This window comes from Eptatretus burgeri, chromosome 6 (assembly GCF_056783735.1).
Source record: "Eptatretus burgeri isolate ZD-2024b chromosome 6, Ebu_testis_v1, whole genome shotgun sequence".
Lineage (NCBI taxonomy): Eukaryota > Metazoa > Chordata > Myxini > Myxiniformes > Myxinidae > Eptatretus > Eptatretus burgeri.
In genome coordinates, this window is record NC_140966.1 from 16,639,202 (window position 1) to 16,666,559 (window position 27,358).

Sequence of the window (27,358 nt, forward strand, 5' to 3'; positions counted from 1 at the left end):
TAAGACCCCTTACACCCTTCAGACAGTAGCAGTTTGGTCCTTGTCTATTCGATCACTTGGACCTTTTGAGACCCTTTTTATATGCTTAAGGGTTTAGACCGTTTTGATCCCTTTCACGCAACCTGCAATTGGAACGTACCCTTTCGATCATCTGGAACCTTTTAAGCACACACCACACAACTATCTATCCTCTTTTTACCAAACATAGACGATTTAATTTTCACCAAGTACTGTGCAAACTCGACCCACCCAGAATGTGAGTACTCCGCTATCTATCATAATAATTAGTCAGGAGGCCGCCAGATTTTTTTAACTTCTTTTTTTTCACGACAAGCTATTATGTAGTGTACATATACACTTTACTATACAGTATACCCTGCAAAAATTCCTTTGTGGGAGTAGGGAAGGGAATGGTGGAGGCTGGAGGAGGCAGGGGAAGGCGTGAGAGGAGGAACCCGGTGTAATCTGGCAACACAGGGTATCGTTGCTAGTATCTTGTAAATAAATTTTGTCGTCTGTCTGTCTGTCTGTATGTTCGTATATTTTGCAAAGATCACTGGGTGGGCCAACGAACACCAAATTTAGCACACAGACCAAATCTGACCCAGGGATTATCCAAAGGGTATTTTCATCCACCACCTCAGCCTTTAAAGACTCCGAACATGCTTAAGACCCCAAAAACCCTTTTGACCCTGAAGACTCTAAAGACCCATCAAACCCAAATACCTCAAAGACCATTTAAGACCCATAAGACTCCAAATTCCTCAGAAGACACAGAAGACCCATAAGACCTTGAAGACCCTTAAGATCGTTCAGACCATTTAAGACCCAAAATACCCCAAAGACCCAGAAGACCCTTTAGACCCTCAAAGACCCATAAGATGCTTTAGACCCCTCAGCTCATTTAAGTCCCTTGAGACACCAAATTCCCAAAAGTAACTTTTGACCATTTATACCTCAAAGACCCTCAAGATCTCAAAGACTCTTAAGAACCCTCAGACTATTTCAGACCCAGAAGACCCCAAAGACCCTTTAGATCCCAAAGACCCTTTAGACCCCCAAATACCCTTTAAGACCCTTAAGACCCCTCAGACCACTTAAGACCCTTTAGATTTTTTTTTGAGTGATAAGATCCCAAATACCCGTAAGACCTGTCAAACTACTTACACTCTTCAGACAGATAAGACAGCTTGGACCCTTGACCATTTAGAGCAGGGGTTCTCAACCTATTGCACCTCAAGACCCACATGAGGACATGTCAATAAGGCCAGGGCCCACATAAGAAGTAATGATAACTTTATAAATTAAGACTATTGGACCTGGAGCTTATCTGGGCCCTGGCCTAACATTGGACCCCAAATTTGGTAGCGTTCTGACTGGTGGGTCTGGAGAAGAAGATTCTTATGGGTCAGCTGAGCACTTCACCTTGTAGTGCCTGGGCTGAATGAGACCTACCATGTATTCTTCTCAATGAAAGTAGACTTATGATAGATGGTAGTCAATCGTTTAATCTGCAGATTTCTGGACTAATACGTCTAAGAAAGGGAATACATTCAACTGCTCCACCTAAAAGGTGAACTTGAGCGTGGGATGAGGCACGTTAAGGCGTGCAAGGAAGTCCATACATGCAGCAACACAGTCAAAAAATGTAAATGTATCGTCCAAATATTGAAAATTCATCTGAGGCATGAGGTTAGTGGATAAATCATGGAAGGCATGGTTTTCATGGAAGCCAACTAATATTTTAGCGACAGTTGGATCTCGTGGCGACCTGTTTGTACACAATGTCATCAAAACTGAAGTCCACTGCATGAGCTGCGGCATTCACAAGTTCAACCAACACAAATTCAGTATTCGACAAAGGTTAACGATTTCAATGGTACATACAGTATAGATGATGCTCAGATACCAATGGCTTCCTCCAGTGGAACGTTCATTAATTAGCGAGATATGTACATCAAATTAACACATTGTCACGATACTGCCGTGTAGCTGAGTCAAGCATTGTTTTCACAAAGGTGAATGAGCATTTGACAGCATAATGGATACATTAATGAAGAGCGGGCTGCAGTAATTTTCTTAACTATACTGTATAGTCAATTAACGTTGAGCAGAACCCATCATTGTTCGTATTGGACATAACTGGACATCTTTCTGTGTTTTGAGTAAGCCATACACACGAGGGTGGTGAGAGTCATGCCAATGCATTTTCTCGTACGCATCCCGAGCAGCGTGACCACTCCTTGGATTTTTTCACAAGATCTTGGCTATTCCTTGTTCACCTTGACGTCTTGGTTTTCTATAGGTTTTCTTGGCGTATAGGTTTTCTATTATCATCGCTTTTCCAAAACCTTGTGAATTCTTGGCTTTTTCCATTGGCTCACCTTGGCATTTATGAAAATGAGGAGTGGTCACACTGATCCCGAGGCAAATCATTACACTTACACAGCTGTAGGAAGGTTGTAACTTCAGTTCAAACACAGCTGTGCAATCATGCTGAGCCACATCGCTGATCAACTGAAAATATGGATTAATCATTCAGAGCACCACATAATTATAGGCAGAGCTTGCGGTTTTGCACATTTATAGCTTACAAAGTCATTTTCTCTGCAAGCAAAAATGATTTGTGCAAATACCTTCTTGTTTTGACACATCTGTACCATTGAGCAAGTCTTGGGTTATACAGTTCCCTCAATGATTAGTTGTTTTGACATGTTGGCATATCAGTGTCAGCTACGTGTACCAATCAACAATGAGAACCAATCAGTGATAACGATTTAGTATAAATTCCTTTGGTCTTTGACATCCTGTATTCTTGCAAATTGGTCTCACAAGTGCAAGATGAAAAGCTTATTTTTTTTGTACACACTGTCGAGTCTCATATGAGAGCAAACACACAGAAATGCACAACAAGGGGAACAGGAGACAAGAGGGATGGGAGAGGGAAGGAAAAAACAGTGTTGAACAGAAACACGAGGAGATCAGTGGAAGGGAGTGGGATGGTGCAGGGTACACACAGGGTAAACAAGATGGACACAACAGGGACTTTCAGGAAGGAAAGCAAGGAATTTGAAGGAGGTGAGTTTGGGGTGGATAAGTGGGGGTAGAAAAGATCATGGTTTTGGATGGGGGAAGATTTGAGATGGTGGTGAACAGCTGTTTTGAAGATCTGGAGGGAGAGTGGGATTGAAGAGAGTGTGGGAGTTTGTTCCAAAGGTGGGGGAAAAAAGAGGAATGAAAGAGTGAAGGTGAGCAGTGATTCTTGATTTTGGTAGTTTCACCAGAAGGGGGTTGCTGGTGGACCTTGAACGCCCTATTTATTAATTTTTTTCATTTATTTATATTGTCAAATATTAATGCTGTACGATGATTCTGTGATTTTTCCCGGTGTATTAGTCAGCTTTGATGTCCGTCGGCACACAAAATCACCATGCTTCCCCTTTGTCTCAAGTCGTTCACCTGCATTTGATTTTTCATGGATTTATTTTCATTTATTTGTATTTTGATGTACGAATAAACATTTGTTGATCAGGAGTGGGACATGAACACCCCGCCCCCGACTCCCCCGGGAGGTCAGGATTCGAACTCTGAACAACACTTCAGAGGGGACACGAAATTGTTGATCACGATAATTGGTGTCAGGAGAAAAGAACGCATGGCAATTTAAAGGAGAGAATTTTTTCTGAGGAGTTTAAACGCGTGCTCGAAATGGCGGACGAGCTCAAAATGGCCGATGAGCACAAAATGGCGGATGAGCACAAAATGGCGGATGAGCACAAAATGGCGGCTTTGGGGGGGGGTAGTATATATGAAGAAAGCGAGTCAAGTGTAGAGCTTATTGATAAGTATAGGGTAAAAGTTTACCCTGTCCTGAGCGGGGGCCCACACCGACAAATTCACCTCTCGGGGGACGTAGCAATTCCTCTGGGATCCACACCCAACAGTCGCAGATCGGCCTGGCCAAAGCCATTTGAGATGAAGCAAATAGTGGAAATGATGAAAGTGATGCTTGAACAACGGAAGGATGAAATTAGAGGGAATATGAAAAAAATGATGGATGATATGAATGGGAATACGCAAAAAACGATACAATAAAAAGTGAGGAGTGATATGAAAGCAATAGGAGATGGGTTCAGGGCCGATGTACAAGCAATGAGCAGTAAGGTAAAGGCTGAGGAAGAGGCCGGCCTGGTGGAGGTAAAAGCTCAGTTAAAGGCAATACAGATTTAATCTGGCCTTACCTGACAATATCTGGATAATATGTACAGGTATTTATTTGATCAGATGACACTGCATTTACAAAAATCTCCCTTCCTCTCAATCATTCCCTCCCCTCTACTGGTCCACCTTGACAGCATTCGCAAATCAGAGTGAACAAGTGAGATGGTTTCCCAGAAATGTTTCTACAGGAGGAGAAGCTCAAGATTGCAGGAGTTGCCGTTATTGTCTCCACTTGTTTTGATGAATCAGAACTGACCTTCGGAGCTACTATTCTTGTGGTAATCACAGGTTTGTCAGCCCATTTCTGGACACCAAGCAATCTTTACTTAAATATTGCTCATAACTGCCTTGTTAATTCTCCACTAAAATGCATCACCTTAACAATGACAGCATAATCCTTTCGAATGATAAAGGTCATTTGATTTGTCTTAACTGCAAAGTGCTTTGAGAGTTGAAACATAAGTGGTCCGGGATGTGCTGGAAACACATTTTTATCTTTTCATCATTACACCAGCAAACTGCAAGAAGATGAGACATCCCAATGATAATCATAGGGTCGTCACATTTGTTTGCTGCCCCTATAAATTAATATACTGAGACAGGAATAGCAAGAAGTGAATTCTATGGTTTAAGAATTATCACTCTGTGGATCAATATCTGCATCAATAAGTCTCTTACTATAATTAAGATCATCTTATTTGTTATCAATGGGATGTGCCCCTTTCAATTTCTGTTCTTGTGGCAAATGTAAGTGGCTACTTTCAATTGCAAGCCAGAGCCACAGAGACATCAATCTACCAAGAGGGTTACAAAAGAGCAGCAGTCTTGTCAATATACATTTTCTGCATTGTTTCAGGCAGCAGCATGTGGTGGGAAGTAAAGTTGAATATGTCCTGATTACATCTGCCTCCACAGTACTTTCTCTGAATTAAATAAAGTCTGTTAAGAGTTTTTTTTTTCTTCCTGAAAGCACTCTGAGGCTTGCACAGACACCATATATTGATTATGCATGTTCATGATATTGACAGTGAAATAACAATCATAATATTATCGCAAGAAAGGGGTTGCGGCATGCCTCCGGTGATCGAACTGACCATCTCAGGGATGCACCTAGCCAGGATGGTCTGAGTGATTGCTTTACCATGTAGGATCATTACGTGGAGTGCTTTTATAATCCATATAAATAAAACGATGGTATCTGTCTGTTCATATCTGCTACCATTTTTATATCTCCCCAATCGCTACTTCATGCATCATCACGAAACCCCACAGGCATAATTGCCTTCGGCATCTCCACTCATCCATTTATTCAGTTGGACCCAGTCAAAGTAGACTTTTCACAAAGCATTCACCATTCTGTATATTGTCGCAGTATTCCAGGAGGGAGCATTTCAAACCCAAAAATGTAGTCATGGAATCGTTATGGTCGCTGCCTCCCTATCTTGTAAAATCTGCTACCATCCCATCATGCACGCTTGGCAGTTATGTGTGCTCGCATCGTATTCATTCGTCGTCCAATGAAGGACAAAAACGAACAACAGTGATTCTGCAGTTTTTAAGGCTAAAGTTTTTTTTTTTTTGTAATTGCTAATTCAAGCATAGAACAAGTAGTCTGCATGGGAGGCACAGGAGAATAAAAACAAAAAGCAAATGGTTGAAGTATCCGTCGTGAAAGATGAAAAAAGGTGCTGACATTTCAGGCTTTACCTTGTGTCGCATCAAAGCAGAGACAGACTACAACGACACTTGGTGGAGTGCATACCTCTGCCCTGAAATGCCTCATCCACGAGAGCATATCTGGCCCAACACATTTTTGAGATATCGTGCTATATATCGTTTTTGAGCCCTTTCTCTCAATGGTGAAGAATCACTTAAATAATTCTAGTAGTCGGATCCGGATCCGGATCTTCACCAAAATCTAATCATTTCGTCCTTGTCACACACTGAACCTGTCCACAAAATTGAATCCAGATCCGTCCACAACTTTTTGAGATATGCTGTACACAGACAAACAGATAGAAAGGGGTGAAAACATAACCTCCTTCCACCTTCAGTGGTGGAGGTAAAAATGGACAGTGGTTATGTAGGATAGGTGACGTCACCAATGACCACACCCTTGATGTCATATGGGTGAGCAATACCTATCAGTTCAATCCGTGAACATCATGAATGACGTATCGTTAAAGGTGTAAACCTCATGTCATGAGTGATGTATTCGTTGAAAGAACAAGAATAAGAACAAGAAGAAGTGGATGGGTAACTGAAAGAAGAAGAATAAAATGAGGAAGATGGAAATGGCTTGCAAAGGCAAACACACAAAGTTCAGTCGGGGGGGGGGGGGGAGAGGTGACTATAGTGTTGTGTGGTATATGATATCAGCAGAAGGCAAACTTTTCATTCAAACCACTTGGTACCAGTTGATGTTCCAAGTTTATAGATTGCTGCCGTGGAAGAGTGTTGAACCACAAAATGCTGTGTGATGGATAATGTGTTCTGCAAGGATGAAATGATGATAGACCGGTTTACGGATGTCATCATTATCAGATTTGACATTGTTGAGATGTTCACAAAAGCGGTTTCTGAGCCATCGTCCAGTTTCACCGATATGAAGTTTATTGCAAAGTGAACATGAAACACGATAAATTACATTGGAGGTGGGACAGGTAAAATGATTGGCAATATTGATGGTGTAATCTGGTCCTGATATTAATGTTATGGGGTTGATAGTCACAGGTATTGCAACGACTTGCTTTGAATGATGGAGAATTTGTTTTTCCAATGTCTGGATTTTTACCTCTACTACCGAAGATGGAAGGTGGTTAATTTTCACCCCTGTCTATATGTTACTTGCAAAATCGAAGATTTTATATGGTGTGCTGTTCTTTGAGTTTCTGGGAGTCATTGCTGCCGTGGAGTCAGGAGTCAAGTCAGGCCAGGTATGCGTGGAGGAGTGTTAAACCACAAAGTGCTGTGTGATGGATTATGTGTCCTGCAAGGTTGAAATGATGTGAGACTGGTTTATGGATGTCATTAATTCAGATTATATTGGGGAAACCAACTATTATTAGACTGAGTTGGGAAAACAACTATTTTTGAGATCAAATTTTGACCTTGAGTTTTGACCTTGAGTCGACCAAAGGTCGACTTAAGGTCAAACATCTAAAATCATCAATTTTCAACTGAAAAATCGTCAATTTACATCCTATCATTAATTGAGAATTAAACATCATTTATTGAGATATAGGGCCAAAAACGATATATAGCACAATATCTCCAAATGTCATAGATGGATTCGGACAAAACTTGGTGGACACATTGGGTGTGTGACAAGGAAGAATTGATTAAATTCTCGTGAAGATCTGAATCCTATGTCAGGTCAGGTAAAATCTGTGACCTGCTACAGGTACCATGTAAACCTGTACTAACCTGTTCCATGGTCGGGTTGTCGGTGACTAAACCGTCTCCCCCACCAGGTTTTCTGATGAGGAGGGTGTTTGGATATGGACACCCAGCAGGATTAAAAACAAAACCTGTCAAAGGGCGGAGGAGCTCCTTGTGAGCCAACGGCCATCCATATCTAGTGCCCAACTGTGTCTACAGACGTCCTCCTGCAGTTGGGTTACTTTTTTATTCGGAGGTTGGTGGCAGGATTTGCACTCCGGCCACCGTAAAACCCTTCATTCCACAAAACACAAAAACGCAAAAAAAAAATCTGAAAACCCACTCCGTGGGAGTACCTCCTGTGCAGCTTCCCTTCGCAGGGCAGCGCACCGGATGACGGGATTGGGGCAAACCCTTCAGGACCCCCAATCTTTGATGATAGGAGGGAAACCACGGGGTAACATCCCTGGGTCAGATTGCGGGAGAGTGTGTCGGAGTGGTGCTGAGGTGTCATCCACCAGACGGCGGTCTCCTTGGATTAACCTGAGGCGGTCCCTTCGGGTGGGTGCCTGGAATGTCCTATCCCTAAGAGAGGATGATCACCTGTCTCTGTTTTCATCTGAGCTCATGCGTTTGGACATCGGGATTGCAGCTCTCTCTGAGGTTCTGAGACCGGATTGCGGCAAGATAATGGTGGGTGGTTACACCTACTATTGGTCTGGTCACTCTGATGGTTACGATACCCAAGGAGTTGCTGTCGCTGTGTCCAATAAGCTGACCCCAATGATAATTGAGGTAACACCGGTCAACGAGCGTATTATGAGATTAAGGATTCGTCACTCCTTAGGTGTCATTTCCCTGGTCTCTGTTTATGCTCCGACTGAGGCGAGTGATCTCACCGTGAAGGACGCATTCTACGCCACGCTCGAGTCTGTGATTGATCAGTGCCCCAGACGAGATACACTTCTAGTCTTGGGGGATTTCAATGCATCGACTGGAATTGATAGGGATGGTTATGAGGTGTGTGTTGGTCCCCATGGGTCAGGAACTATGAACCAGAATAGCACTAAGTTCCTTGACTTTGCAAGAAGTCATGGACTTAGGGTGGCTGGTTCATGGTTTCAGTGCTCACAAGCTCATCGCTGGACTTGGTATTCCAATGCTGGCAGTGTGGCAAAGGAGATTGACCATGTCCTCATTGACAGTCGCTGGAGGATGATCCAGAACTGCAGGGTCTACCGGAGTGCTCAGTTCCTCAATACTGACCACAGGCTTGTTATAGCAACGCTAAAGCTGCACCTTAAATCCTGGAGAATGGTACCATCCCAGCCTAGGCTGGATGTTAGCAAGCTCAGGGATGAGAGAGTAGCTGAGGAGTTTGCGAACAGGCTGAGTGGACACTTGGTCTGGGTGCTTTGGGGGGTCCTGAAGAGTTGTGGAGTGCCTTCAAGACCACCTTCCTTGATGTTGCCGGTGGATGCCTTGGAGCTCACCGCAGGGCAAAGAAGAATTTTGTCTCTCAAGGGACACTGGATACCATTGACCAGAGTCGCAGGGCCAGGCTGAATGGCAAAGCTGACCTGTTCAGGGAGCTGAGGCGTAAAACTGCACGTGCACTGAGGGTGAACAAGGAGGCCTATGTGCGAGGAATCTGTGAGGGGGTAGAGCATCACCTGTGGACAGGTGATTCTCGTCCTGCTTACAGGGGACTTCGAGCATTGCGTTCATCCAAGCCTATCCCTTCGAGCACTACAGTTAGAGCAGAGAGTGGTAGGCTCTTGACAGAGGAGTCTGAAGTGAAGACTTGCTGGGCCAGTTACCTTGAGCGGTTGTGCCAGGCTGATTCACCAGCTGTCGAGTTGGACGTCAAGGGTGTTACAATCCCTGTTGCTGACCCTCAAATCAACTGTGGTCCACCTTCGCTTGTGGAAACACGGGCTGCGGTGAACCAGTTGAAACGGGGCAAAGCTCCAGGGATCTGTGGCATCCATGCTGAACTTCTCAAGGCTGGTGGAAATGCTGCACTCGTGTCGTTACATGCAGTTTTGTGCTCTGCCTGGAACACAGGCATCATCCCAACTGACTGGAAGAGGGGCCTTGTTGTTCGTCTCTGGAAAGGGAAGGGTGATCGCCAAGACTGCAACAACTACCGAGGGGTGACGCTGCTCTCAGTGCTGGGCAAGGTCTTTGCTCGGATAATTCTTGATAGGGTTCGCCACCATCTGCTTGAGCACCAGCATCCAGAGCAGTCAGGCTTTACACCAAAGAGGTCAACGATTGACCGTATCCTTGCTCTTCGTGTCCTCACCGAACGCAGACGAGAGTTTCGGCAGGGGCTGCTTGCAGCCTTTGTTGATCTCTGTAAAGCGTTCGATTCAGTGAATCGGGATGTCCTCTGGAGGATTCTTGGTCTTCGTGGGGTGCCACCAAAACTGATCGGTCTGATGTCTGAACTCTACTCTGGTACTGAGAGTGCTGTGACGTGTGGTGGTACCATCTCTGACTTATTTCCAGTTGTTACTGGAGTTCATCAGGGGTGTGTACTGGCCCCCACACTTTTCAGCAATGTATGGACTGGATTTTAGGGAGGATGTCCGAGAGATCAAGCTGCGGTGCATCGTTTGGGAATGTCAAGATCTCGGACGTTGATTTTGCAGATGATGCAGTCATCTTTGCGGAGACTTTAGATATCCTTTTTGAGGCCCTCGAGGTGCTGAATGAGGAGTCGGAGCCGCTGGGATTATGGGTTTCTTGGGTCAAAACTAAGATCGAGGCTTTCGGTAACATCTTGCATGCTGCTGTCCTGTCTGTGTCTGTTTGTGGTGAGGATGTTGAGGTCATGGAGAGATTCACTTACCTTGGCAGTGATATTCATGTCTCTGCTGGCTGTGAGTCAGAGGTCAATAGACGTCTGGGTCAGGCCTGGGGAGTCATGGATTCACTGGATCATGGGGTGTGGCGCTGCCGGTACCTGTGCGGGAGGACGAAAGTCCGAGTCTTCAGGTCCTTAGTACTTCCAGTCTTGCTCTATGGATGCGAGACTTGGACTCTGACCAAGGATCTGAGACGGAGACTTAATTCCTTTGGTACCAGGTCTCTTCGGAGAATCCTTGGCTATCGCTGGTCGGATTTTGTGTCCAACGAGCGGTTGCTGAGAGAGACTCGGATGAGATTTGTTACCTGCATAGTCCATGAGCGTCAGTTGCGGCTGTGTGGACATGTGGCTCGTTTTCCTGACACTGATCCTGCTCACCAGATTCTCTCAGCGAGGGAGTCTCATGAGTGGAGGAGGCCGGTGGGCCGACCACATGCCTCGTGGTTGCAGCAGGTTGATCGGCATCTCAAGGAGATGGGGATGGGCCTGGCATCTGCCTGGGGGATGGCCAGACGGAGGCCCCTGGAGTACCGGCAGAAAGTGGATGCAGCGACGCGCTGTTCTGGCACATGCTCCCATACCTGACCTGAGCTGAAGATCCGAATCCACATCCGGATGCGATAATTTTTCAAGTGATTCTTCACCATTAAGAGATAGGGCTAAACTGATAGATAGTACGATATCTCAAAAAGTTGTAGATGGATTCGGATGAAACTTAGTGGACAGATTGGGTGTGTGACAAGAACGAATTGATTTTGGTGAAGATTCGATCCAGTTCCCGATTCGAGAAATATTTGATTTGTAAAGTGATTCTTCACCATTGAGAGATTAGGATCCTATGATGCTGAGTTCATATCCTACTCGGATTTTGAATTAATACCAGATGAGGTTGACTCTGCCTGTCATCATTCCGAGGTCGGCAAATGAGTGCCAGCTTTCTGGTATACTGTGTCGGAGTGGCGACCCATCCAGGATTGTTTCCAATAGCCAAGGAGACTGCTTAGGCAGCATCAATGCTTTGCACAGAGTATGGTCCCAATGGAAATGGAGAGATCGGACCAAAAACGATATATTGCATGATATTTTAAAAATATATTGGGCCCAATCTGTTCTCATAGATCAGGCATTGCATGGTGGAAGCAGAGGTATACACTCGACCGAGTGCCCTTTTAGTTAACCTCCACCATCGAAGATGGATGGAGGTTACTGTTTTCACCCCTGTCTGTTTGTTTGTTTGTGAACAGTATTACGGAAAAACTCCTGGACGAATTTCGACGAAACTTGGTGGGGGGGGGATTAGGTATGGTCCAAGGATCATGCCATTTATTTTTATTTGGACTTTGTCCAAAAAAAAAACTTAGAAAATTTTGCAACTTTTTTTCAAAAAAATTTCGATTTTACTTGAAAAATATGTGAATTTTTTTTTGCATTTCTACATGTTTTAAGTGATTTCCAACCCCCCCAAAAAAAATTGTTAGAGAAAAAAAAACAGAAATTTGCAACTTTTTTTCAAAAAAATTTCGATTTTTTTTTTGGGCATTTCTACATGCGCGTCGATCTAGTTTAGTTTATTCAATCGTGGTTCAGTAGAGTCTGATCCGTTTTGACCTACATTGAATAGGATATCAGGTTCACTTAAGTGACCCAGCAGTATTGGTGGCGGAGGTTTTGCACCCTACCGAGTGCTCCCCCTCTAGTTTTATTTGTCGCTATGTTGTCATTGTTGAGTTAAGACATGGTAATGTTGCAAGAGAAACAGTCGTAGTTTTGTTTCAGGATCGTTGTATAAATGGATGGGCTTCACTCAAAATGTGCACTGCTTTTATACTCTAAGGCTCATATAATTAACTTCAAGCACAAGTCAGAGGAAAAAATCCATAATGACCTAAACATTTTCGTCAATGAATAGTTATGCTCACCTGGACATACTTAATAAATTACTATGAAAACAAAACTAGCTTTTGTAAAATGAAGCTGCCCTTGTCTCAAGATGCTCATATTTTTAAATAAGACTACCTTCATAGTTCACCTCACTATGGAAACCTCTTCCCTTATAAGTAACTGAATATAAAAAAGGAGGAAAAAAACCTGCAAGAATGAGTTCCACAAGAATTGATACATCATCTATACTTTCAAAATGTCTTAACTGTCGTTTATGGTATTTATCAATGTGTGATGAAATTTCCCATTTTTTGCTCAAATGTGCCATTAATCTCATTCAACATAATATCAATTTCTTTAAATCGTTGCAGAATTACCTACACCATAATTTTCATCACATATTTATAATGTAAATGCACCACACAATTCCTTGACCTATCCTGCAATTATGATTTTGGAGATCGAGTCCTGATACGTGATCACATGACGTGCCATGCATCGGATGCCCTGCAAAATATTTGCATACATTTTGGCAGAAATATATGGCGCTTTGAAGATTTCTCATGAAGACACATTCAGCTCACAACAATTTTGACAATGGTTGTAAATTTAGTCATACATGTGAAAAACTTATTAAAATATACCAGTCAATATGCCAGTCTTGAGTTATGAATAGTCAGAATATGAACCCATAATAATATATATGAACAAAGTACAATCTCTTTGTATGTTATGTATTTCCATAACAATGGATATTATCTAAAATATGTGCACCATTGCTTCAGGACTTCCTTTTAATTTAAGATACTCCTGATAATTATTTTTCCCTGCGGTTGTAAAAAAAAACTATATAAGAAATAAAAGCATAAAGGTGCAAAATATCACCCATTGCACATTAGCCAAATTTGACTTATTTAATTATCTTATTGACATTTATAAATGCATTTAATGGCAAAAAAAAGGATTAAGATGTATATTTCATGTTTACTGAAAAACTCGTCCAATTTCAACAATTCCGAATTACTTCTGATCGTTAAATTTTTCATCTTCTTTCTCACATGCAGAAACATACAGTCAAGCAATAAATGCAACCTCAATAAAATTATCTGATCACATATGCAAGGATGTGCTTTCTGATCGAGAGTGTGGCCTGAAAGCCACTTTACCCCTCCCCAGTAAAGCATTCATTCTTAACTCTTAATATACAGGCTTTAGTGTGCAGTACTTACAATAATTAATCAGTCACTGTATGCGCTCCATCATTCTTTCAACATTGAATTCATCACCAAGTCATCTTAGACATCTTGTGTTGCATTTGTGGAGTCAATTGAGCGAAAGAGGCCACGACTACAGTGCGTAATTTTTCAATCATATTATTCCGGTTTGTTGACACTTTCTCCTTGAAGAAGCCCCATAAAGAGTTGTTTGGTGGCCACGGTAGCTGGTGATGTTGGTGATCCACGCCAAATCCACCGTTGAAGAAAAGATTCAACGAGATAGTCCTGAAGATGCAGCGTAAAATGTGCGGGTGTGCCATCTTGATGCAACCAGACATTTTCACCTATTCCTGAAATAACAAGTCATGGTCCCAGCCAGTTTCTTAACATATAGTTGTAAGCTACTCCATTTACCGGTCCATAAAAAAGGGCCAAATAAATGTCCTAAGGTCATTCCTGCCATATCATCTTGTGTGGAGGATGATGCCCCAATTCCAATGTGAAATGTGGATTTTTTTTTCTTCGACCAGAACACCACACTTTGTGCCTGTGAGCTTGGGTATATGGCACATTTATCCGAAAACAACACTTTTCCTTGAGGTAGGGCAGTTGGGCAGTTGTCAAGCAAGTCATCGTACGATGCACAGCATTACTTCATCTTGGCATCACTCAGTTCATTCGCAAATGATGGATGCCAGAGTTTCAACTGAAAATCTTTTTATCCATGTGTGTTTGCATGATGGTTCACAGAGTATGCTGAGTTCACTCGCTCTTTGTTGACTTTCTCGGCGACCAGTCAACTGACGACAACACAGCAGCACACACGTGTGTTTTCTTTTTACCAGTCTTCCACTACACTTGTTGTCTTTCATATTTCCTATTTCAGAAACTCGTTTTCACACTTAACTTGTTCTTAAGGCCCAGTCACACCTTGACGTTTTAGCCAGCTTATGCCGATTTTTGGAAAATTTGTCTAAAACGCTGGTACACGTCGAATACGTTATGGGTAAGTTTTGATAACATTGAGAGCACGCTGAAAAACATTGCCATACGTCGTTGTACGCTGGCTTTAAACGTTGTACTTTTCGGTTGTCCTCAAATTTTCCATGCTTGAAATTTTAAGACTTATGCCAGCGTATGACTCACACGTTCCGCATAACGCTGGCCATTAGTTGTAGGCACGTTACGCGATCGTTGACACACGTCGACACACATTACTTGTGAGTTACTCATAAGTCGAAACACGTCGAGGTAATGTTTAGCGTACCCGAAACTTATTTCTAACCTATGAGTTACGTGTTGTACTCACGTTACGCGATCGGTGACACACATCGACACACGTTATTTGTAAGGTGCTCAGAAGTCGAAACACATCAAGATAATGGTTAGCGTCAGTGTTCCAGACTCCCTGTTTTTTTTTTTCGTTTTTTTTTCTTCCTTCCTTCGGTATGATGGTGATTTTGACACTTCGATTTCTAGTGCGATTATAATATAATATAATTAATAGGCTGCCGCTCAATGATTTAAATCATAACTGCACTGTACACTGAATACCGTCATACCGAAGAAAAAAAAAAAAACTGGAAGTCTGGAACCCTGACGCCAACCATTACCTTGACGTGTTTCGACTTATGAGTACCTTACAAGTAATGTGTGTCGATGTGTGTCAACGATCGCATAACGTGCGTACAACTTATTCCCATCGCATGCGGAGTGTGTGTCATACGGCAAGTACGTCGTAAAAATTTCAACATGTTTAAAATTACAATACGTACTCCATTTAATACGATGTATTATAGCGTACTTTAGCGTTCTATTCACGCATACCAAACTTAACCATACCGTATTCGACGTGCGCCAGCGTTTTAGACACATTTTTCAGAGGTCGGCATATGCTGGCAAGATCGCCAAGGTGTGACTGCGATGTTGACACTTCCATTTCTGCGGCGGTTATGATTTGAATCGTTGTGCGGCAGCCTTTTCATAACCTACGCCACGACATCGTCGGCAATGCGTGCAGCGTGCTATGCCTAAGTTAGACTATCGTTGGGCATAGGTTGTGAAGGCCGACAACAGGTTCAGCATTCGTTGGTATAAGTTATCTATAACACAACGAAAGGTTCTGTGTCCGTTACTAATATGTTATGCATAAGACCAAGTCGTTATGAATACATCCGAATCTTTAAAAAAAAACATCAAAAGTTCAACGTACGCCAGCGTTTTACATACATTTTAATACGTTGCCATTGCTGGCCAAAACGTCAAGGTGTGACTGGGCCTTTAGGTGGAGAAAGTTTTCCAAAATGTTCCTTGAAAACTGTCCACACTTAAGCACTTAAAATTGAGGCCATACATCCAAATTATATGCAATTCTCAGATTTTTAACTCACCTGGAACGTAATTCTGGGGAGTTTGTGGAATGGTAAGTCGTCCGTCCGTCAGTCCATCTGTCCATCCACAAATACTTTCAACTTCTTCTCTGAAATTACACATCCAATTCAGACGAAACTTTACCACAATGTTCATCACCATGAATGCATTAAAGTTTGCTCATGGCATTACAAAAATCGGGCCAATGAGGGGCTTTACAGGTGATGTCCATCAAAACAGGTATTTGCTTTCTTCTCAGGAACTACACGTACAATTTGATCTAAAAAATTACCACAACCTTCAGCACCTGGGACATATCAAAGTTTGTTCACGGCATTAAAAAAAAACAAGAGAATCGAGGTCTGAGGAGGTCCATGGAGTTTATGGGGGCATGCCCCCCCCAAAGAGATATTTGCTTTCTTCTGAGAAACTTCTTCTCTTCAATTTGCTTTCTGACACAGAAGTCAGCAAAAGACTACTGTGACTCATTGGAACTGACTCGATCTGTCAACTTCCCGACCCGGATCTGAACCAACGGTACTCCATCTCTTCTGGATCTAATTTTGACCAATTTCCCTGAAAATATCTGCTGTACTTCCTCTGCTCCAATCGGTTCATCTCACCACATGCTTGTTAGAGTAGACATCTCTCTGACTGTTATTAGAGAACTACCTCAGCACCATTGAGTCTGGCATTTCACTCAGGCCAACGAGCAGGGACTTCAAGCAGTCATCAAACTTCTAGACTGGTCTTCCATCTCTACTTCCTCTGACATCAACTCGTGCTGGGAATTCCTTCAAAGAAATTTTTCTCTCTCTCATGCACAGATTTATCCCATCTTGTCTTCAGTTGTCCTACCCTTCCTTCCACTGCTGGTATACTGAAGATTGTGGTGAGGCAGTTGTCCTGAAACAACTTGCCTTTGCCTCACAGATGGCTAATTCAACTGAAAGCAATCTCAATCCCTTCCACAAAGTATGGAACAAGTGTGTATCTACCCTCAGGAGAGCCAGAAAACAACATCTTTCCAAGCTCAAGTCTGAACTCTCAAACCTGTCTCACTCTTCCAAATCCTGGTGGCATCTAGTTAAGTATGTTTCTGGTGTATGCTTCCCCTCCATCACCTCCCTTACCTCAAATGGCCGCACAGATGAAATTGCACATGAAAAGGCTGAATGACTAAACTCCGTGTTTGCTTTTAAATCTTGTGTCCCAAACCCATTTCTTTCTGCACCCACCTTACCCAGTCGCACCCAGTTGTTCCAGGACTCTGTGTCCTTTTCTCCTGACAAGGTGGAGAGCTTGCTGTCAAAACCTCGACTCAGATTCTGCAATCGGTCCAGATGGCATCAGCCCATGTGTCCTAAAAACATGCTCCTCTGCTCTTGCACTCCCTCTTTCCATGGGAGTCGATTGCTTTTGAAAAGTGGGGGGGGGGGGGACATTGCATGTCCAGACCACGAAGCCCACTTCGTGCCGGCGTGGACACAGCAAGTCTACCCTTGGAAATTCTTGATTTTATACGCTCCTTGACATGCTGCCTTCTGATCACACAAATCCCTTAAATTAATCTGACCATCTATCGACCATCTTCTTATCAAATGTAAGTAGATGGAGCGAAATTAATCTTGTATATTATTTCCGAGTTTGTGGTTTTGTGTCGAGCTATCTTCGACTTTGTTCTGTGCTCGAGTTACGTGATATCCGGCTTACATTATCTCAAAGACCATATGAGGTGCACGGTACAAAAAAAGTAAATAAAATGGTTCTGAAACAGTAAAATCGTATTCCACATACTGCATTAAAGTAAAATTACTACTGATACTCTGCATCAGTTCCTTTCTCAAACACACCCACCCTAACATGTCGCGCAGAGCGCGGGTTATGCTAGTTAAACATTAATCATACACATTTCAAAGTTTCAAGTGTCATCAAAGAAATGCATATATATATATATATATATATATATATATATATATATATATATATATATATATATATATATATATATATATATATATATACAAATACATAAATATATATATATATATATATATATATATATATATATATATATATATATATATATATATATATAAAGAATTGTTTATCAAGCCTCCTTCTCATGACCCTTGAACTGATTAACTAAACATAAACTGAAAACTAGACTGACATACAAATTGATATTACATGAGTACGGTCAACTTACCTTAAAACTTGCCAAAAATATGAACCCTCTTGTCTGCCGATCCAGTTAAAAACTTTGTAGCAATGTCTTGGGGGTCAGGTGCAGTCAGACGATCTTGGTGAACATGACAGATCATGAGATGGTTGAGGCGTTGTTGGGTCATTGTGGAACATAACCAAGTCTTCATACGTCTGAGTGCCCTGAATGACCGTTCAGCTTCGCATGAACTTGCTGGGGAAACCAATAGAAACCTAAGCAAATGTTCTACCTGTGGGAACATTCGACGGACTTCCGGCACCATGTCTACAATATCTTACGGTAATCCTCAACAGATGAACCACTGAACTGGTTACGAAAGACGCCAAGTTCTTGCTCTAGGGAATCTGACAGTTCGGGATATTTACGGACTATTTGTGGTTTGAATGACCAAGACAGGAACATTTCACGCAAGTCCATATACACCATGAGGTCGGTTGATGTGAAGTACTCGTTCAAGTTCTCGGATGCGCTGTCGATGACTGAAAAATTCAACTCTGTATATCTCCTCTGCAGAATTGGCAGTGTATTCCTGCGTGCCTCCATCAAGTCTCTTCGGAAGCTTGTGCTTACGAGGGAGGGTCACTGGATCTAGTTGACACTGCTGGAGCTTCTGTTGTGCTGCTTCGAAAAACCTCCTTAAACGTCTGGTCGGTACGGAGAGATTGGAGATTCTGTGCAGTTACCTTTGCAGCAGTAAGCATACCAGAGACGGTAACTTGTGAACCCTGAAGTGCCGTATTGAGGTATTCAAGGGATTGGAGAACGGGCAATGATGTAAACAGACCGAGAACACACTTTCCTGATGAAAGACAGCTTCGAATTAGTGAGGTTGTAAGAAGGCTGGAAATAATCTATTAACTAATTGCGATGGGTCATTTGGAAGAAAACTAATACCTGAACCAAGGATACTTAAAGCCTGAATAATGTGTTTCTCCTTCTCATTCTTGCTACGTTTACCAGAAAGACTAACCCTATAATCAACAGAGTTCAGCAGATCAATATATACTCTATCATCATTATTTTTCATATCCAATGGTTTATCAAAATACTTTGATTCATTCCTCACAGTTGAAGCTTGTCTTCCATCTTTTGTGAGAAGAAACATTAATCTCGGAATTAGTTTAACAGGGGTTTGAGCAGAACCCAAGAACCTTAATTCATCATTAAATATCAATACCTTTTCTTGAACAATATGAAATATTGCTGGTTGTTCTGTTGGAATGAGTCCTGCTTTGGTTTTTGATTCCGCTGAATATTCATTGTTTTGAAGAGCATTCACAATATAAGCAGGGGGGTGATTAATCTCTTCCAGTTGTTGAAATAATCCTTCATCATCATATTTTAATTCCCCTATATGCTCTAATTCTTCCTCCGTCATTTGATCAAAATCTTTTAACATTTGAAGTTTTTTAGGAGTATATTCTACTGTGGGTACTGTGGAAACATCTTTAATTTTTTCTTGGGAAGTTTTTAAAAGTGGTTTGAAAAATTTCTCTTGTTTTCTTTCAAATGCTTCTTCGCCCGTTAGTTTCCGTCTGCGTTTCTTGTTTTTGTCTTCCTGTTGTTTTACAACCTTTGAAACCAACTCTTGATGTTCCTTAAATCTTCTTACTCTTTCTTTCATATCGATTTATTTATTGGAAAATATCATTTAATGAATTGTGAAGATCAACAGGGAAATTTTCCTTTTCTTCATCATCCAAGTAGATGTATTCAAATAAATCCTTTTCTTTAAATATTTCATCAAATTCTTTATTAACATTAATATGAGTTGTAATTTCTTCTTCACTAATACGTGCATCTCTGCTTTTCATATGTTTGCGTTGAGTTTCTTCATTAACATCAAAACCGAATGATAAAATCTTCACTCCGCTCAGATGTTTAATGATTTGTCTCGTTCCTTCTGGATTACTTTCTAATATCCCAAGGCCACCAGATTTTAGTTTCCTTAACTCACTCTTACAATGTGAATATTTTGTTGTACCAAGAGAAACCTCCTCAAATATTTGACCTTCATTCCTCAATCGCAAATGTTCCTCCACTGAAATATAGTGATAATCTTCACCTTTTACTTCTCCAGGTCTTATTGCTCTCGTTGATGTTGATACAATGCGTATCATGGGGTGTTTTTTTAAGTAAATTTACAATATTCTTATTTGTACTATACAAGAACCTTGATTTATGAAAGTTTTTTTCCAGAAGCAGATTTACCCACAAGATTTGTAATTATAGTTGTCATTTATAACTGTAATTGTTTATAAAACAAAAAATATATCCCTTAATATCTCGTCTTGTTTCACAACAATATATTTATATTTTTCAGTTGTGTGCTCATTTAATCCCCAAATTCCTTTTTACTACATAATGTAGAACAATTATCTCTCCAAAAATTATTTATATATATTGAATTTAACTTGAATAAAATAAAAGTATTGGCATTGTTTCTGATGGAACGATGAGGAAGTTGAAAGTATGATTGACTAAGATAAATACAATTACAAGAAGAATGTCGCCCACTTGTGTAGTAGCTATCCATTACCGTTTGGTTTCTCTCATTAACACAATCATCAAAGATAACGAGGTTCTTTTTTGATTTATTCAAATCTTGGGGAGACAATATATCATCCGTATTATCACGAAGAATACAAGTTATCGGTTTTGATTTCTTTTTACATCTCTGTGTATCACAAAATAATTGTATTATATCTTCAATGTTATAATCATTTAGGTTTTTTTGAAGTTCAAATAAACCGATTATATCTTCTTTTTGAAGACCAGTTGCATATTGACTCATATTTAATAATATTACCATCGATATTTATATACTTTTTTTCATTATCAGATTCAACTACAACATTTTTTATATTAAAGGTAATTTTAAAATGATCCTTAACTACTATTGAACGAAATGTCATTTCACCTGATATATTAATATCCTTTATTTCATCAGGATTTACATCTTTAGGGTTGTTGAAAAAAATACAAATTTCTCCTTGCATAATACAGATGGTCTTATTTTTCTTTCTAAAGCTTCATCCATAAGGTTTTTATTTTTTGATACTTTTTCTTGTTTCATTGCTTTTTCTAGTTTTGAATATATTACCAGAAGGAGAGGAGAAACTTTTGTTAGAGATACTTTAATTGATGTTCTTCCAGGTATACTAAAAGCCCTTCCACTGAAGGAAATTGAAGAACTCATATTATTTACCATAATTGTTTTTATCCAATAGTTGTTAAATTTATCTTTGTTCAATTTTACATTCTTGACATATTTCTCAGTATCTTTTACAAATGAAGAGATTGATTGAAACTTGTCTTTTGTGTCTTGAAACATTCTATTTATTAAGTGAAAAAAGTTGGAGGATAAAATTGTTTTAAGCACAGATTCACCTGTAAAATAAATGAAATTTTCATCAAGAAAATTTTAGTTCAAGGAAAGTTTTATTATATAAATATGGTGAATACAACGTACTGCGATGTTTGTAATGACGAATATAAACATTATTAAAAAACACCTTCGAACCAACAAAAACACATTTAATCTATTTCATCAAATATCTCCTCTTGAGTTGGAAAGAAAACATTGTGATATCTGCTCAAAGGATGTTTTAAAGAGTAGTTATAAGAATCACGTTCAATCACAAAAACACAAGAAAAATGAGTTTAAAGCAAAGGGAGACTATTGTATTGACAACAATGATGGGGCATTTAAAGGGCATGTAAAAATAAGGATTTTTCAATTTGGAGAACCCGGTCCATCATCAATAGCTGAATCAATTGAAATAGTGAAACCCGATGTTGAGAAAGTTATTAAAAAGACATTAAAAGAAATGAAAACTTTAACGTTTTATATGGGAGTGAAAATGAATATAAAAAGACAAGATGAAGAACAAAGTCCTTATATGGGAACAGATCTTCATTCTATAACATCATTTCAAGATTTTTTGAATGGTGGGGTTTATGAAGAACTATCAATACAAGAGGAGGATGTTGATAATACAGTGGTAGGAAGTGGATTTAATATTGAAAAAACCGTCTTTTTAGATATACACATTCTAAAATCAAACCCTCTTAAAGCTTCTTCTTATATTGAATTATCAAAAGAAATAAAACTAAAGAAGGCAGTTGTTAATATTAAGAACAATGATAATACATGTTTTCTCTGGTCTGTTCTTGCTCACTTACAACTTCCAAATTGTAATTCAGAAAGAGTAAAACAATATATGAAATATGAGAATACCTTGGACATTAAAGATTTTAAATTCCCAATGCCACTAACAAATATTCCTAAATTTGAGAAAAAAGATTAATCTTTCTATTAATGTATATGGATTAACGGATACAAACAAAGTTCAAATATTAAAAATTTCAAACAACGATAAAAATGAAGAAACACACATTGATCTTTTATATTTTAGTGTTGGAAAGAATTCACATTATACATACATCAATAATTTATCAAGATTAATCTCTTCTCAGGTATTCAAAACAGCAAACAAAATATATCCTTGTAAGTGATGTCTTAATTAATTTCATACAAAAGAACGATTAGAACAACATTCAAAATATTGTAGTAATCATAAATCAGCTGTAATTACAATGCCTGAACCTGGTAAAAAGATTTCTTTTGAAGATTATAATAAATCTATCATGCACCCATTTGTGATATACGCTGATTTTGAATGTTTCCTTAAAAAGATAAATGCTGCTTCTCCTAATCCAAAAGAATCAGAAAAATAAATATCAAAACATATTCCTTGTGGTTTCTGTTATTATATCAAATCATCTGTTGGAGAAAAGTATTATAAACTTGAACGTTATAGTGGAAAAAAAGCTTCACAAGAGTTTGTAAAACGATTAGAAAAGGATTGTATAAGACTAACTAAATGAATGAAAGAAACAAATGAACCGATGAAATTAACCGAAGAAGAAAAATTAGAATTTAGAAAGAACAATATCTGCCATATTTGTGAGGAGGAAATTGAGGAGTCTAAAGTTAGGGATCATTGTCATCTTACTGGTAAATATAGAAGTCCCGCTAATTCCTGTTGTAATCTTAATTATAAATTTCCTTCTTTTATTGCAGTCTTTCTTCACAACAGCGCCAACTATGATACACATCTATTTATAAATGAACTTTCAAAAACACCAGGGAATATTTCTGCCATAACAAACACAAGTCAAAAGTATATTTCATTTACAAAAATGATATTCACAAAACCTTTAACTCGTATTAGGTTTCTAGATTCTTACAAGTTTATGGGATCACCACTAGCCAACCTCGCATCAAATCTAAGCTCCACTGGCTCTTTTCCAAATCTTAATTCATTCTTGCCAAAAGAAGAAATTCTAACTAAAGAGGAAATTCAGATTAAAGAGATAATTCAATGTAAAGAGGAAATTCTAATTAATGAGGAAATTAATGAAGAAATTCTGACTGAAGATGAAATTCTAATTATAAAGAAAATTCAAACAATGAATCTAACTAAAGAGGAAATTCTGATTAAAGATGAAATTCTGATTAAAGAGGGAATTCTAACTAGAGAGGAAATTCAAACAAGGAATAAAATTCAAAGTAAAGAGAAAATTCTTACAAGTAAGGGAATTTATCCTTATGATTACATGGATTCATTTATGAGATTTAAAGAAACACGACTTCCTTCAAAAGAAAGTTTCTATAATAACCTTTATGAAGAAGAGATAAGTGATAAGGAATATAAACACGCACAAGAAATTTGGGAAATATTTAAGATAAAGAACCTTGGAGAATATCATGATTTGTATCTAAAAAGAGATGTTTTATTGTTAGCTGATGTGTTTGAAGCTTTTAGATCACTCTGTCATTATAAAAATTGTTAAGGATTGGATCCTGCCCACTATTTCACAGCTCCAAGTTTAGCTTGGAGCGCAATGTTAAAAAAGGGGTATCTTAAAAAAATATATAGATTCAAATGTTTTATTTTTAAATATTTTAGATGGGGATTATTGTGCAAAGAAAATTAAACTATTGAAGGAATTTGAGAATGAACAAATCTTTATAGGTTCAATGAGTGAGCTAAACAATATGCATTGATTAATTTAAAAAATTGTCCACCCATCCATACAAGCTCCACCCGCACATTCACCCATCCACCCATCCTCCCATCTATTCACCCATCCACATCAAACCTCATCCACATAAACCCCTCCCAACGTCCCAACGTCCCCACGTCCCAACGTCCCCACGTCCCAACGTCCCCACGTCCCAACGTCCCCACGTCCCAACGTCCCCACGTCCCAATGTCCCTACGTCCCAACGTCCCCACGTCCCAACGTCCCCACGTCCCCACAAACCCCTGCCCACACAAACCCCACCCCCCTCATCCCACTCCCCACCCTTCCCCACACACAACATGTTTATTTAATTTAAAAAAGTTTCCCTAGGCTAAAAGGGGAGACAAATAAATATACCTTGGGATAAAAAGGGGGTTTATTTTTCGGGAAAAAAATATGAATCGCTGAAAATCCCCCATTCATTTACATGGGGAAAAGTGAGCCAGAATCAGTATATTCACCCTACTTCCATTGCACATTCTGCAACCCGCTTATGTCGATTCCAATCAATGACACGCATGGAGGTGGATACTTTGAGACCTAGTAGGTCTCTGTTTCACCTCCTGATGAAACCAATCCACATGTGGAGATAGTAGACAACAAAAGCAACTTGCACATACCTACTTAAGTATACAAATATATACAGACACACACACACATTCTGAACCTGGGGCGGGAGCATTTACAATCCACGCTATCTTCCTGGCAAAGGTATGCCTGCATGCATGCATGCTCTGACATGCAGTGCAATTTTCATCCCACCAGTCAGCTCACTCTGAGTCTGATTTGTACATGCTACAATCCCCTCAATAGAGGGGGAAGGGTGGAAGACCAGGAGTACAGTTGTGTGTGAGAGAGAGAGAGAGAGAGAGAGAGAGAGAGAGAGAGAGAGAGAGAGAGAGAGAGAGAGAGAGAGAGAGAGAGAGAGAGAGAGAGAGAGAGAGAGAGAGAGAGAGAGAGAGAGAGAGAGAGAGAGAGAGAGGTGTAGGAAAAGAGAGTGCTGCATTTTATTAGGAGGGGTAGAAAAGAGGGGACAGGGAGAGGGGAGGGGGAGTAGGAAAAAAGAAAGAAAGAGAGAAAGGTGAGGGTGGAGAGAGAGTGGAGAGAGAGATGGAGAGAGAGGGACAGAAGAGGAAAAGGGGGAGAGGGGAGGGTCAGAGAGAGAGAGGGAGAGAGAGAGAGAGAGAGAGAGAGAGAGAGAGAGAGAGAGAGAGAGAGAGTGGTTGGAAAGAGGGAGAGGGTTGGGAGGGAGAGGGATGAGGGAGGGAGAGGGGTGAAGAATTCTGGCAGACGTCACACCCAGTTTATTGTCCATCCGAGAGATGACACACACATTTATGAATCATCCTGCCTGTGCAACACCGGAATGACAGTTTATAGCTTTGTCGGGATTCAAATACAGGCTACACAGAATGATCATACGTACCTCTAGGCTTTCCTGCCATGATTTGGTGATTCCTTCTTTCATAACTGAAAATATTTTTTCTCATTGTAATCATATAATTTATTTTGCATTCCTACCTCAGGTATAGAACCACAGTATCGCAATTGAAACTTGAAGAACGGGTGCCAAGTGGCTTCACCACACAATGCACGATACGTTTGAAGAAACTTTTAATCGCGAAATGTTTAATTTTTATTTGTATTTATCGATGCTGAAGTGACCAGTCCTATAATAGAAGAACAAAAAGGGGAACGTCGTGGAAATTATATTTCACATTTTCAGCGAGCCAGCCACCACGAATTTCACCTCAGAACAACACGTGGCCAACAAAGCAAGCGAGTTCCCCTGAACTTCGTTCAAGTCAATTGATATACAGTATTCAGGGACAGTGCAAATATTGTAGAGCGCTCACCAAGTTGCTTAAGCACTCCAACGAAACGGTTGAAGAAACGGTTAAGAAACGGCTCACTTGGCACGCGATTAGCAATCACCGAATCGTCATATTAAACATACACCTCCCGGATTCCAGAGATGCCCGAAATCTCAAATATGTCTGAATTGAACAAATGAACGTCTCTTTAGGAACCAGAACTGCTTGAAAGTTCGATTCTGGAGCTTAAATTTTGTAATTCTCCTTCGTTTAAGAAATTCTCAAGGTCATGACATGTGCACAAATGAAATAAAGCCATGAATGCTGCTGTCTCCAGGTGGATAAAAGTAATTTTGTATAATTGCAATTGTACATTATCTCTGGTGGAAGCAATCACCATCAAAATTATACACAAATTTAATTGGGGATTTTTTCACAGGATTTTTTAGTTTTCCCTCATGAATCACAAACCCATTTTTCCATTGAAACAATGCCCCGCTATTTGCGGATTTGCTATTCACAGCATTTTCCAGGAACGTATGCCCTGAGAATAGTGGGGTCCGATAGTATATAACATCAAATACACCTACTGACTGTTATGGTGAGCATTGTTGCAGATTATGTCTCACAAGGTAAAACCACATAATCCGCAAAGAACACCAGTGTAGGAATATGTCAAATTGAGATCGGGGAATTGATCGTCATACTCCACGCGCGTGTGTGTGTGTGTGTGTGTGTGTGTGTGTGTGTGTGTGTGTGTGTGTGTGTGTGTGTGTGTGTGTGTGTGTGTGTATGTGTGTGTGTGTGTTATGGATTTCAGAATCGGATCCGACTAATGCATACAAACACTTCAATCCTCCGGAAGTTATTTCCCTAAATGCATGTCCAGGCTAGACCCATCCCCATGTCTGGTGGGATTCTAACTTTGATGCATTGAGAAGGGTAAAGAAGAGATTCCCTTTCTTATGGGATGGCCTTTTTCTCTTAACGATTCACAAATTCATGCACATGAGATAGCCGTTAGCCCAATAGAGGCTCGTTCTCCCAATTTTCATCAGGACACATTGGCTTGGAGGTGAACAATTTATTTACACCTTGGACTTGCAGGACAATTGATTGAGCACACTGCAGGCTTTTCCTGAGGAGTTATTCTGACGGTCAAATACGGCTGTGGATCATTCAGCTCACCCACCTATTTTCCATCGAAGTTCGACACCCACCTTTTTCCATCGACATTTGACACCCTGTTCAGCAGCTCTATGGATGCGAACTGGCTCTT